Genomic DNA, 15,336 nt, shown 5'->3' with positions numbered 1-15,336 from the left:
ATTTTCACCTCACACCTCTCATTTTCCCCACAGTATATACATGTTTGTCATCTCCCTTATATATAGTATACACCTGTATGTCATCTCCTGTATATAGTATATACTTGTATGTCATCTCCCCTGTATATAGTATATACCTGCTGTATGTCATCTCCTGTATATACCTATGTGTCATCTCTTTTATATAGTATATACCTGTATGTCATCTCCTCCTGTATATAGTATATATGTGTGTCATCTCCTCCTGTATATAGTATATACCTGTAAGTCATATCCTCCTGTATATAGTATATACCTGTGTGTCATCTGCTCCTGTATATAGTATATACCTGTGTGTCATCTCCTCCTGTATATAGTATGCACCTGTATGTCATCTCCTCCTGTATATAGTATATACCTGTGTGTCATCTCCTCCTGTATATAGTATATACCTGTGTGTCATCTGCTCCTGTATATAGTATATATATGTGTGTCATCTCCTCTTGTATATAGTATATAAGTGTTTCATCTCCCCTGTATACAGTATATAACTGTGTGTCATCTCCTCCTATGTATAGTACATACCTGTGTGTCATCTCCTCCTGTATATAGTATATATCTGTCTGTCATCTCCCCTGTATATAGTATGTACCTGTATGTCATCTCCTCCTGTATATAGTATGTACCTGTATGTCAACTCTGCCTGTATATAGTATATACCTGTGTGTCATCTCCTCCTGTATATAGTATATACCTGTGTGTCATCTCCCCTGTATATACCTGTATGTCATCTCCCCTGTATATAGTATATACATGTGTGTCATCTCCTCTGTATATAGTATGTACCTGTATGTCATCTCCCCTGTATATAGTATATACTAGTGTGTCATCTCCTCCTGTATATAGTATATACCTGTGTGTCATCCCCCTGTATATAGTATATATGTGTGTGTGTCATCTCCTCCTGTATATACCTGTATGTCAACTCCTCCTGTATATAGTATATACCTGTGTCATCTCCCCTGTATATAGTATATATGTGTGTGTCATCTCCCCTGTATATAGTATATACCTGTGTGTCATCTCCTCCTGTATTAGACCTCGTTCACACGTTATTTGCTCAGTATTTTTACCTCAGTATTTGTAAGCTAAATTGGCAGCCTGATAAATCCCCAGCCAACAGGAAGCCCTCCCCCCTGGCAGTATATATTAGCTCACACATACACATAATAGATAGGTCATGTGACTGACAGCTGCCGTATTTCCTATATGGTACAGTTGTTGCTCTTGTAGTTTGTCTGCTTATTAATCAGATTTTTATTTTTGAAGGATAATACCAGACTTGTGTATGTTTTAGGGCGAGTTTCATGTGTCAAGTTGTGTGTGTTGAGTTGCGTGTGGCGACATGCATGTAGCGACTTTTGTGAGATGAGTTTTGTGTGGCGGCATGCGTGTAGCAACTTTTTGTGTGTCGAGTTGCATGTGACAGGTTAGTGTAGCAAGTTGTGTGCAGCAAGTGTTTCGCATGGCGAGTTTTGCGCGTGGAGAGTTTTATGTGTGGTGCGTTTTGAGTATGTGCAAGTTTTGTGTGTGGCAACTTTTGCATGTGTTGCAACTTTTGTGTATGTGGCAATTTTTCCGCGTGTGCAAGTTTTGCGTGTGGCGAGTTTTCCATGAGTTGAGTTTTGCACGTGTGGTGAGTTTTGCGTGAGCCTAGTTTTGCATGTGGTGAGTTTTGCGCATGGCGAGTTTTGAGCGGCGACTTTTGTGTTTCGACTTTTATGTGGTGAGGTTGGTGTATGTGTGGTGAAATGTGTGCTGAGGGTGATTTGTGTTCAAGCACGTGGTAGTGTGTGGTGCATTTTGTGTGTGTTCACATCCCCGTGCGTGGTGAGTATCCCATGTCGGGGCCCCACCTTAGCAACTGTACGGTATATACTCTTTCGTGCCATCGCTCTCACTCTTTCAGTCCCCCTTGTTCACATCTGGCAGCTGTCAATTTGCCTCCAACACTTTTCCTTTCACTTTTTCCCCATTATGTAGATAGGGGCAAAATCGTTTGGTGAATTGGAATGCGCGGGGTTAAAATTTCACCTCACAACATAGCCTATGACGCTCTCAGGGTCCAGACGTGTGACTGTGCAAAATTTTGTGGCTGTAGCTGCGACGGTGTAGATGCCAATCCCGGACATACACACATACACACACACATTCAGCTTTATATATTAGATATACCTGTAAGTCATCTCCCCTGTATATAGTATATACCTGTATGTCATCTCCTCCTGTATATAGTATATACATATATGTCATCTCCCCTGTATATAGTATATACCTGTAAGTCATCTCCTCCTGTATATAATATATAGCTGTATATCATCTCCCCTGTATATAGTATATACCTGTATGCCATCTCCTCCTGGCTGTCAATTTGCCTCCAACACTTTTCCTTACAGTTTTTTCCCATTATGTAGATAGGGGCAAAATTGTTTGGTGAATTGGAACGTGCGGGGTTAAAATTTCGCCTCACAACATAGCCTATGACGCTCTCGGGGTCCAGACGTGTGACTGTGCAAAATTTTGTGGCTGTAGCTGCGACGGTGCAGATGCCAAACATACACACATTCAGCTTTATATATTATATATATATACAGTGGGTACGGAAAGTTTTCATACCACTTTTTTTTGCAAATTTAATAAAAAAGAAAAACTTCCTGAAGAAGTCATAATGACTTTGAAACACGTTGAGTGAATAAACCATCAATTCTTTCCTTCAACCGTGTGGATCGTGATTTGTACTGCAGCGTTGGTTGATATCCACAAATTTCTCCAGTTTGATGCTATGTTTACGTCGTCAGCACAGATGAAGGACCTCAGCACCCTTCTGTACAGTTTCTAAATGGCTACTAAGATGGTTAGCGATGACAATGCCATCATCAGCATCACTATTCCAGTCATCTATATGCTGGAGCAGATTTTGAATAGCCTGCAGAAGGAGGTGGTGGTCTCAGAGGAAGAAGAGGAAGCAGAGGAGGATGCAGAAAGGATAACATTATCTCATAGTTCCAGACTGTCGTCACATGGGTGGGTGCTGAGGATGTGTGGATTACTGCGATCGAGGCAGCGTTGGTTGATATCCACGAATTTCTCCACTTTGATGCTATGATTACGTCGTCAGCACAGATGAAGGACCTCAGCACCCTTCTGTACAGTTTCAAAATGGCTACTAAGATGGTTAGCGATGACGATGCCATCATCAGCATCACTATTCCGGTCATCTATATCCTGGAGCAGATTTTGAATAGCCTGCAGAAGGAGGTGGTGGTCTCAGAGGAAGAAGAGGAAGCAGAGGAGGATGCAGAAAGGATAACATTATCTCAAAATTCTAGACTGTCGTCACATGGGCGGGTGCTGAGGATGTGTGGATTACTGCGATCGAGGCTGATAACAGACAAACTGTTAGTGAAGGTGCAAGATCCGAGGAATAAATGATGAAGGAAGAGGTGATAGATGAGCAACTGTCAGAAGATGTAGAGGATAATCATCCCCGATCTGTTGTTTATGGTTGACGGGAGGGGAAGGGGAAGCAAGCATCAGTGTTACCCAGCCACCAACACAGCATCGGCATGGACCTCACAGAAGAGCTCGACATATGAGTGTCTTCTTGCCGCACCATCTGCAACATGATCCCCATATAGTCATGATTCCAAATAGTGCTGACTACTGGGTTGTCCCACTGTTAGATTCACATTATAAGGCAAAATTTTGCCAGATGCTTCCCATCCTGGAAAGGGACCCACGAATGCTGGAGTATCGAAACACACTTTTACACAATCGTAAAAGAGGTTTTCCTCAAAGCAGCAGTGAGGCACACAGTGTGCATCACAGCTCTAGACTTCCAACATTCCTTCCAACTTTCTTCCTCAGATACAGTGGGGCAAAAAAGTATTTAGTCAGTCAGCAATAGTGCAAGTTCCACCACTTAAAAAGATGAGAGGCGTCTGTAATTTATATCATAGGTAGACCTCAACTATGGGAGACAAACTGAGAAAAAAAAATCCAGAAAATCACATTGTCTGTTTTTTTATCATTTTATTTGCATTTTATGGTGGAAAATAAGTATTTGGTCAGAAACAAACAATCAAGATTTCAGGCTCTCCCAGACCTGTAACTTCTTCTTTAAGAGTCTCCTCTTTCCTCCACTCATTACCTGTAGTAATGGCACCTGTTTAAACTTGTTATCAGTATAAAAAGACACCTGTGCACACCCTCAAACAGTCTGACTCCAAACTCCACTATGGTGAAGACCAAAGAGCTGTCAAAGGACACCAGAAACAAAATTGTAGCCCTGCACCAGGCTGGGAAGACTGAATCTGCAATAGCCAACCAGCTTGGAGTGAAGAAATCAACAGTGGGAGCAATAATTAGAAAATGGAAGACATACAAGACCACTGATAATCTCCCTCGATCTGGGGCTCCACGCAAAATCCCACCCCGTGGGGTCAGAATGATCACAAGAACGGTGAGCAAAAATCCCAGAACCACGCGGGGTGACCTAGTGAATGAACTGCAGAGAGCTAGGACCAATGTAACAAGGCCTACCATAAGTAACACACTACGCCACCATGGACTCAGATCCTGCAGTGCCAGACGTGTCCCACTGCTTAAGCCAGTACATGTCCGGGCCCGTCTGAAGTTTGCTAGAGAGCATTTGGATGATCCAGAGGAGTTTTGGGAGAATGTCCTATGGTCTGATGAAACCAAACTGGAACTGTTTGGTAGAAACACAACTTGTCGTGTTTGGAGGAAAAAGAATACTGAGTTGCATCCATCAAACACCATACCTACTGTAAAGCATGGTGGTGGAAACATCATGCTTTGGGGCTGTTTCTCTGCAAAGGGGCCAGGACGACTGATCCGGGTACATGAAAGAATGAATGGGGCCATGTATCGTGAGATTTTGAGTGCAAACCTCCTTCCATCAGCAAGGGCATTGAAGTTGAAACGTGGCTGGGTCTTTCAACATGACAATGATCCAAAGCACACCACCAGGGCAACGAAGCAGTGGCTTCGTAAGAAGCATTTCAAGGTCCTGGAGTGGCCTAGCCAGTCTCCAGATCTCAACCCTATAGAAAACCTTTGGAGGGAGTTGAAAGTCCGTGTTGCCAAGCGAAAAGCCAAAAACATCACTGCTCTAGAGGAGATCTGCATGTAGGAATGGGCCAAAATACCAACAACAGTGTGTGGCAACCTTGTGAAGACTTACAGAAAACGTTTGACCTTTGTCATTGCCAGCAAAGGATATATTACAAAGTATTGAGATTAAATTTTGTTTCTGACCAAATACTTATTTTCCACCTTAAAATGCAAATAAAATGATAAAAAAACAGACAATGTGATTTTCTGGATTTTTTTTTCTCAGTTTGTCTCCCATAGTTGAGGTCTACCTATGATGTAAATTACAGACGCCTCTCATCTTTTTAAGTGGTGGAACTTGCACTATTGCTGACTGACTAAATACTTTTTTGCCCCACTGTATATGCACCCCTTCTGAGGAAGAAAGACATCAAAACGCGCATCAAGCAGTAAACTGGGACTTCTGACACCCTGGGTAACTATTTATCCCTTTGGCTCCTCATTATATGCTTATGATTGATATTGATTTTTCTACTCTGCACCTTGAGCCATGGTATGCAATTTTCTCTTGTCTCTGGCTTCTCTCATGAGGTGTTTACTTATTTGATTCATGTTTTGAGGTATTTACTCACTGCATTCATAGTATTGACCCTTACAAGCCTCATTAGGGGCAGCCAGGGACATAACCCCAGTAGTGTCCAGGTATATTCATTTAGTTACTTATTTTGCACCCTATTGTTGTATTTTTTTGCACTCTGCACTTTATTTATCTCTATAGATGATTATTGCTTACCATTACTTTACAAGTGCACCTTGTAACTAAATCTCATTATATAGGTAGTTGCAAATTGCATACAATTATATATGCAGTATAATTATTCTTTTGATATTATCCATCCATTTTTTGAGCCCAGTGTTTCGCTTGTTTTTTTCTGTATGGTCTGTATACGTCTCCAAAGCACTTCCTTTTAACATTTTTAAGTGTATGTTTCCATAAAATTTATCTTTTATGCATTACGATGTTTGGAGGACTTCTTTTTGCTCTACATAGGTGTTTCATAATCATTATATGTTTGTGGGGAAGAGTGGAAATATGGAAGTCTTTTCTTACAAATATAATCAGCTGAACTCAGCTATGTTTTGCAAAAAATGACATCAAGTCTACAAAAAGCATGTGAGGAAACATTCTAAGGTCTTTTGAGACTAAGGTTGAATTTTTTGGTAATAAATCCAAAAGGAAGGTTGGTGCAACACTGAACATTACAAAATAAAACTATAGTCACAGTAAAGCATAGTGGAGGAAGAATTATGATTTGGGGATTTTTTTTGCAGCTAGAACTGGGGTTTTAGTCAAGGTGAAGGAAAATATGAACAGTTCCAAATATCAGTTTTACATCAAAACCTTCAGTCTACTGTTAAAAAGCTGAAGAGGAAGGGGTATTTCACATCAACCTTATGTATGTTGCCAAATCAACACAACAATGGCTTTAGCATCAAACCAAAGTGTTGGAATGGCCCAGCCCAAAAGTCCAGACCTAAATCCAATTGAAAATCTGTGGGTTGACCTGAAGAGGGTTGTACACAAGAAATGCCCTCCCAATCAGCAAGAGTGTTATTGCAAGGAAAAATGTGCAAAGATTGCCAATTTTCCAATGTGCCAATCTGATAAATTACTACCCAAAAATACTGAATGCCATCATAAATTAAAAGGGTGCTTCAACAAAGAATTAACTTGACCACTTACAATCTGGCTTCCGGTCACACCATTCCACTGAAACTGCCCTAACTAAGGTCACCAATGACCTCTCAACCGCCAAGAGCAAGCGACACTACTCTGTCCACCTCCTCCTCGACCTGTCGGCTGCCTTTGACACAGTGGACCATTCCCTATTATTACAGACCCTCTCATCCCTTGGCATCACAGACTTGGCCCTATCATGGATCTCATCATACCTAACAGACTGGACATTCAGCGTCTCCCACTCACACACCACCTCCTCACCTCGCCCCCTATCTGTCGGAGTCCCGCAAGGTTCAGTCCTAGGGCCCCTGCTCTTCTCCATTTACACCTTTGGCCTGGGACAGCTCATAGAATCTCATGGCTTTCAGTATCACCTCTATGCTGATGACACACAGATCTATCTACATCTCTGGACCAGATATCACCTCCCTACTAACCAGAATCCCTCAATGTCTGTCCGCTATTTCATCCTTCTTCTCTGCTAGATTTCTGAAACTTAACATGGACAAAACAGAATTCATCATCTTTCCCCATCTCACGTGACCCCCCCAACAAACCTATCCATTACAGTAAATGGCTGCCCACTCTCCCCAGTCCCACAAGCTCGCTGCCTCGGGGTAATCCTTGATGCTGATCTCTCCTTCAAACCACATATCCAAGCCCTTTCCACTTCCTGCCAACTTCAACTCAAAAATATTTCACAAATCCGTACATTCCTCAACCAAGAATCTGCAAAAACCCTAGTCCATGCCCTCATCATCTCTCACCTTGACTACTGAAGCCTCCTGCTCTGTGGCCTCCCCTCTAACACTCTCGCACCCCTCCAATCTATTCTAAACTCTGCTGCCCAACTAATCCACCTGTCCCCCTGCTATTCCCCAGCCTCTCCCCTCTGTCAATCCCTTCACTGGCTCCCCATTGCCCAGAGACTCCAGTACAAAACCCTAACCATGATGTACAAAGCCATCCACAACCTGTCTCCTCCTTACATCTGTGACCTCGTCTCCCGGTACTTTCCTACATGCAACCTCCGATCCTCACAAGATCTCCTTCTCTACTCCCCTCTTATCTCCTCTTCCCACAATCATATACAAGATTTCTCTCGCGTATCACCCCTACTCTGGAACCCTCTACCACAACACATCAGAGTCTCGCCTACTGTCGAAACCTTCAAAAAGAGCCTGAAGACCCACCTCTTCGACAAGCCTACAACCTGCAGTTACCACTGATCGACCAAACTGCTGCATGACCACCTCTATCCTCGCCTACTGTATTCTCACCCATCCCTTGTAGATTGTGAGCCTTCACGGGCAGGGTCCTCTCTCCTCCTGTACCAGTTATGACTTGTATTGTTTAAGATTATTGTACTTGTTTTTATTATGTATACCCCTCCTTACATGTAAAGCGTCATGGAATAAATAATAATAATAGTAATAATTAGCTTAAGGGTGTACGTATTTATGCAAACATATCATTTTAGTTAATTACTTTTCTTTTTCCACCAGAAATTATTTCAGTTTGATTTTTTTAATAGAATTGCATAAATTGCATATAATTGTGGGTGACATAAAAGGTGAACAATGTAGAGAAGGTACACACGGCACTCAAGGCTCCTTGGTGGTGCACAAGTCAGGTTACCAACGATTTCATCAGGGTTATTAGATCCTTGGGCCCTTTACCCCCTACATCCCTCCTGATCACCTGGTATGTAAATAGCTTATACACGTCCATAATTCATGAGAAAGGTCTGTCAGCTACTGATAGACTCCTAAGTGAGGCTGAGGTGGACATTAAAATCCGCCACTTCTGTGCCGATTTTTTAGATCTGGTACTCAAAGAGAATTAATTAATGTTCCAAGTTACCTTCTATGCCCAGCAGCAAGGCACAGCAATGGGCTCAAATGTAGTGCCCCCTTACGATACAGCCTATATGGCGGCCTTCGAAAATGACTTTGTCTATAGACATCCTTTGTTCGTTGCTCATTGTAAAATCTGGCAGAGATACATAGACGACATCTTTTGCATTTGGGATGGTCCAATCGAATCGCTCCTGCTGTTTGATAACCATATTAATAACATTTGGCCTGAACTTAAATTTTCCATACAACATAACACAAACCGGATTAGTTTTTTGGACACTTTAATTTTTAAGGAGAGGGGGGGTACTCTTGCCATTGACCTATTCACCAAACCGACGGACCGGTATGGTCTACTACACTTCAGTAGCTGCCACCCCCCTTCCAGCAAGAATTTGATCCCAAAATCACAATTTCATAGGATTGACAGGATCATCTCTGATGAGAATATTAAAAAAGTAAGATTTACCGAGATGGAACACAAATTTTCTGACAGGGGTTACCCACGCAGGGTACTTACAGAGGCCAAACAGAATTTGACATGTAAGAAACCTAAGGATGGTCAGAAGAGAATTCCCTTTGTAAAAACTTTTCACCCGTTCTCTGGCCTAGTACAATCCACCATCAGGAGACATTGGAACATATTAAGAAAGAGTTATCCAAAAATTCCAGAATTCAAAGTACCGTTTTTGTCATGTTTCAGACGTGCTAAAAACCTAAAGGATAGATTGGTTAAAGCAGACGTGGGCCCAGGCACAATCCTTCCAAAACAGTCCTTTTTACAATCCGAAAGACAGGGCACCTTCCTCTGTCTCAATTGCCTTCAGTGCAGCAATGTACAGAGGGGCCCCTCAGTGTTCCACCCCCATACAGGTAAGGCCTTACCGATCAGGGGCTTTTACACTTGCGAATCTACATTCGTGATTTATCTGATCAAATGCCCGTGCGGCTTGGCCTATGTGGGTGAAACCACACAAGCGGTTCGGGATAGGGTGTCCCAACACAAATTCACTATCCGATGCAAAAAGACCCACCTTCCCCTTCCACACCATTTCATTGAGAAAAATCATAACATCTGCCAACATAGGTTCCAGGTTCTGGAGCAGATAGACCCCCTGAGGAGGGGCCAGAACAGCATTAAAATGCTTAAAAGAAGGGAAGCATTCTGGATTTTTACATTATAGACCCTAGAACCAAAGGGATTGAATAGGGACTATGATGTTTCAGCTATGTGCATAAATGTGAAGCTTTTGCATGTTTTGTTATATGACATCTTGCTTACCAGTGTAATTTTGCTTTTAACTATTTGTACTTTCTCTTGTTCCTTTGTAGAACCGTTAATGTCATGTCACACACTGAGCACTGGTGTCACCTCACACGGTAGAGTATTTATGCACTATACTCCATGATATACTGTACTGTTGTTATTGCCCTTATATTAGGGCTTTGCCACCACTCCCGCAGTGCTTATATAGGTCCATCTGGCTAATATAGATGTCACCATTCATCCTTGAGCTGAGCACTGCCCATTTCTCTTCACACAGATCCTCTATCTTTTATTACATTAATAGCACCTCCCAGCCTGCACACAGTGCTGGCTCCAGGCTCACAGCTGGCCTCGGTTTTCATCTGCGCAAGCACGGTCCCTTAGCCCAGCATAGCCATACATTCTCTGCCTTTCAACATAGAGCCGGGTCCGCGCATGAGCGGCTTTGTTAGCCACGATCACGTGACCGCTATGACGCGGCGGGTCACATGACCCACCTCGAGCGCGCATTTATACCCGGAAGCACCGCTGTTTCTTAGCGGCCCCGGGATCAACTGCATCCCTTGCAGCTCAGCGCCACGGACTTGGAGACACCAGGTATAGTGGAGGCGATACGCACAGTAACCGGCATTCCCTACCACTGGTCACTAAGGTCGCCATCCCTTTGTGGATTTGTTTTTCCCAGCGCCATCTCTCCTTGCGATTCGTCGCCTTACTTGGGCGCTTCATTTCAAGCACATCCTCCAGGACCATAGAGGTAATAGGGGTACATTACATCTACTTACCGACTCATGTGGCCTTTAATATACTGTTCCTTTTCTAAAAATAAACCTTCCTTCCCCCTCTCCATACTCCCCAGGTGTGATCTCCCGGGTACAGTTTTGTGCAGGCCTTCTGGGCCCATATATCGTGCTATTTGGCTTCCAGGTACCGTGTATAGTGCCATATTTGGCACATGGCTCTTAATTTTCACATCTCAGCAATAAGATTTTTCTCATGGGCATTGCATCATTTTATGACATCCCCCTGCCCGGTTGTTACACATATGGTGGCTTCTTTGTTTATAGTATTTGTGGTCATGTGCTGATACGTTTTTTTTTGCAGTGAACATCTGGGATTGACATTTGCGGTCCTTTATTCATGCTGTCACGTTTTTATTGTAGGTTTTCACCCTGCACTCTCGCTCCTAGCACCATGATCAAACGCCCTGGAGAATCACCTTATATTTAGTATCCTTTGGGGCAGTTAGACTGCACTCTCTACCTGCAGTCCTCCTATAGGGCTTAATATCAACGCCATGCTTCACACTTAGTATTTTCCTTATCCACGTTCACAGCTTATAGCTTCTTTGTCAAGGTCCACGACTCACGGAGCACCAGTCCGGATTTGTTCTGTCCGCCACAGTTGTCACCTTCTATATAACATGTGATATATTTTATCTCGAACAGAATTCATCACGATTTTCTATACATTTAAAAGTGCATCATGTTATTTTTGTTTCTAAAATCTTTATGTTGTTTTGTATATATATTTCAGTATTGTCAAAGATGTTTCTGATGAAGGTCTTGTGATTAGACCGAAAATGTTTAAACCTTTGAACTGGATGCACAAAATAAACGAAATGTTCATCTTCATCTTGTATAAGAATCTTTGAGTGCCAAGTAATTTGTTATCATAAAAGGTGAACAAGTTCAGAAATTACTCTTTTTGGTATGATTTTTTTTACATGATAACAGCTTGGCATTTTAATAGGGGTGTGTAGACTCTTTATATCCATTGTATTTATCTATGCCTGACATACCATAATGAAAACAACTTAGTAAGGCTAGGTTCACATTTGCGGTTGAGTCTGCAGCGTTTTGTACGCAACCGCAAATGCATGGCAAAATGTGCATGATAACACTGCATTTTTTTATCTGCATCAACTTACACATGACGGATAAAAAAGACGCAATGTTTGCAAGCGTTTGCATGCGTTTTTGCAATTATGCGCATGCGTTTGACAGGAAAAAGATTTTCCAGGAGAATTTCCTTGACACAAGCCACGCCCAATGGGCATGTCTCATGGTATTTCTGTATATAGACCCCTGTGCAAACGCAAGTGAACGCATGTCCTTGCATTCCTATGCGTTCCCATAGACTGTAATGCGTTTATTTGATGCACTCCTTTTGCAAGCGTCTGCATGCTTATGGCAGGGTAAATTTGATGCCACAAAAATTCTAACATGGTGCGTCAGCCATGCCCAGCTGCACACCGCAAAAATACGCATGCGTATGCAAATGCGGGCAAACGCATGCACCTGCATCTACAATGTTAAAGATATGAAATGAAGATGCATGCAGATGTATGCATCAGAAATGCTGCGGACACAACCACGAATGTGAAACCAGCCTAAGTGAGAAAAGACTGATGATAATATATTCCGGTATGTTTGGATATTTTGCCTAATGTGACATTAAAGGAACTGCCTAGCAAAAAGTATTATCTACTGTAAGTTAAAATCAGCCAAAAAAGTAACAGTATGATGGTAACTAGAATAGGTCATCAGACTGATCAGACAAATCTGGAATGTGTGCTGCACTTTGTTAATAAGACAGTCAGTACATGAAGATTTGACATTCAAATAATTTTAGTCTGTAAAGTTACTGTACAAACATTCCCAATGTTTATCCATAAAAACTGAACCTTCACAGAATAACTAACGATGCGAATAAGTTATTGTGAAACCACAGTCTACAACATTCAAATCCAAGACATTGGACAATTTTGTCGACTCGCACAGTGTTAAACATCAACAAACGTAACTCATAGTTCCCGTGAGATACAAGATATGTTATTCTATGATTATTATTTTATTCACTTTTTAATTTCTGATTTATACACCATCCTCTAGCCTCAGCAGAATTTCTGACAGACACAACTGCCAATGTGCACAATCAAATTACTACCTTCCAGACCACATATCATGAGTAGTGTTGAGCGATACCGTCCGATACTTGAAAGTATCGGTATCGGAAAGTATCGGCCGATACCGGCAAAGTATCGGATCTAATCCGATACCGATACCCGATACCAATACAAGTCAATGGGACACCAAGTATCAGACGGTATCCTGTATGGTTCCCAGGGTCTGAAGGAGAGGAAACTCTACTTCAGGCTCTGGGATCCATATCAATGTGTAAAAGAAAGAATTAAAATAAAAAATAGGGATATACTCACCCTCTGACGCGCCCTGGACTTTACCGCCGTAACCGGGAGCCGTTGTACCTAAGAATGCGCGCTTGAAGGGCCTTAGATGACGTCACGCGACCGCTACGCGACCAATCAGAAGCTGCGGACGTCTTCTAAGGTATTTCAAGCGCTTGAAAGACCTTAGGTGACGTCACGGCTTTGTGATTGGTCGCGTAGCGGTCACGCGACCACTACGGACCAATCAGAGCGCCGTGACGTCATCTAAGGCCCTTCAAGCGCGCATTCTTAGGTACAACGGCTCCCGGTTACGGCGGTAAAGTCCAGGGGCCGCCGGAGAGGTGAGTATATGCCTATTTTTTATTTTAATTCTTTCTTTTACACATTGATATTAATCCCGATACCGATTCCCGATACCACAAAAGTATCGGATCTCGGTATCAGAATTCCGATACCGCAAGTATCGGCTGATACCCGATACTTGCGGTATCGGAATGCTCAACACTAATCATGAGGCTTCTGGACACGAATTCAAGATTTCCTACCTTCTGCTCCCCTTTTGTATGATAGATTTAGTAGATTATAAAGAATGAGACCAAACCACTGCACGGCCAGCTCTATCCTCACCTATTGTATCCTCACCCATCCCTTGTAGATTGTGAGTCCTCGCGGGTAGGGTCCTCTCTCCTCCTGTACCAGTTGTAACTTGTATTGTTCAAGATTATTGTACTTGTTTTTATTATGTATACCCCTCCTCACATGTAAAGCGCCATGGAATAAATAGTGCTATAATAATAAATAATAATAGGTGGAAGTGAGTGTGACGGTATGTCAGGACAGACTACATAGTATCACACGATTGGTAATAGGTGAAGGACATTGGTCACCTTTTCGCCCTTTACGTCATACTGACGCTACATAAAGGGTGGAAATGTGATATATGCCATTGAAAATCCAAATATTCAGAGTGAACTGGTAAGTATCATGCCAATAGTGATTGGAAGGAACAGCCTCTATGCTGTGGTCTGAGGATGCCGGCGTGCTTCCAGACCTCATCGCAACCACTGGAAGCACGCCGGCATCCTCATGTCACAGCATAAAGGTTCTTCCTCCAATCGCTCTTGGCATGATTCTTATCAGGTCACTCTAAATATTTGGATTTACATCGGCATATTTCACATAAAGACTTCCTTGATAAAGGCAATGGTGCAGAAACGTTGGATGGACTGATGTCTGTTTTCCTATTATGTCGGCTGTTCATTAAATTGATAAACATTTGAAACTTCAATTCCTTTGTGACTTATTGAGTGTTGAAGGTCATCACTATATATATAATATATACAGGTCCTTCTCAAAAAATTAGCATATAGTGTTAAATTTCATTATTTACCATAATGTAATGATTACAATTAAACTTTCATATATTATAGATTCATTATCCACCAACTGAAATTTGTCAGGTCTTTTATTGTTTTAATACTGATGATTTTGGCCTACAACTCCTGATAACCCAAAAAACCTGTCTCAATAAATTAGCATATCAAGAAAAGGTTCTCTAAACGACCTATTACCCTAATCTTCTGAATCAACTAATTAACTCTAAACACATGCAAAAGATACCTGAGGCTTTTAAAAACTCCCTGCCTGGTTCATTACTCAAAACCCCCATCATGGGTAAGACTAGCGACCTGACAGATGTCAAGAAGGCCATCATTGACACCCTCAAGCAAGAGGGTAGGACCCAGAAAGAAATTTCTCAACAAATAGGCTGTTCCCAGAGTGCTGTATCAAGGCACCTCAATGGTAAGTCTGTTGGAAGGAAACAATGTGGCAGAAAACGCTGTACAACGAGAAGAGGTGACCGGACCCTGAGGAAGATTGTGGAGAAGGACCGATTCCAGACCTTGGGGAACCTGAGGAAGCAGTGGACTGAGTCTGGTGTGGAAACATCCAGAGCCACCGTGCACAGGCGTGTGCAGGAAATGGGCTACAGGTGCCGCATTCCCCAGGTAAAGCCACTTTTGAACCATAAACAGCGGTAGAAGCGCCTGACCTGGGCTACAGAGAAGCAGCACTGGACTGTTGCTAAGTGGTCCCAAGTACTTTTTCTGATGAAAGCAAATTTTGCATGTCATTCGGAAATCAAGGTGCCAGAGTCTGGAGGAAG

General features: G+C 42.4%; 1 long non-coding RNA gene across 1 annotated transcript in view; it reads left to right on the top strand.

Annotated features, from left to right (window-relative positions):
* LOC143781204 (uncharacterized) overlaps positions 1-11,497 on the top strand; it is a 127,924-nt gene extending 116,427 nt beyond the window's left edge. Inside the window, exons 3-5 of the long non-coding RNA XR_013216616.1 lie at positions 10,045-10,092; positions 11,143-11,208; positions 11,316-11,497. This is a non-coding gene — a long non-coding RNA (uncharacterized LOC143781204). The remainder of the gene's footprint in view (positions 1-10,044; positions 10,093-11,142; positions 11,209-11,315) is intronic.
* The last annotated feature ends 3,839 nt before the right edge of the window (positions 11,498-15,336 follow it).

The sequence above is a fragment of the Ranitomeya variabilis genome, chromosome 6 (genome assembly GCF_051348905.1).
Source record: "Ranitomeya variabilis isolate aRanVar5 chromosome 6, aRanVar5.hap1, whole genome shotgun sequence".
NCBI lineage: Eukaryota > Metazoa > Chordata > Amphibia > Anura > Dendrobatidae > Ranitomeya > Ranitomeya variabilis.
This window is presented reverse-complemented; position numbering and strand designations above follow the sequence as displayed.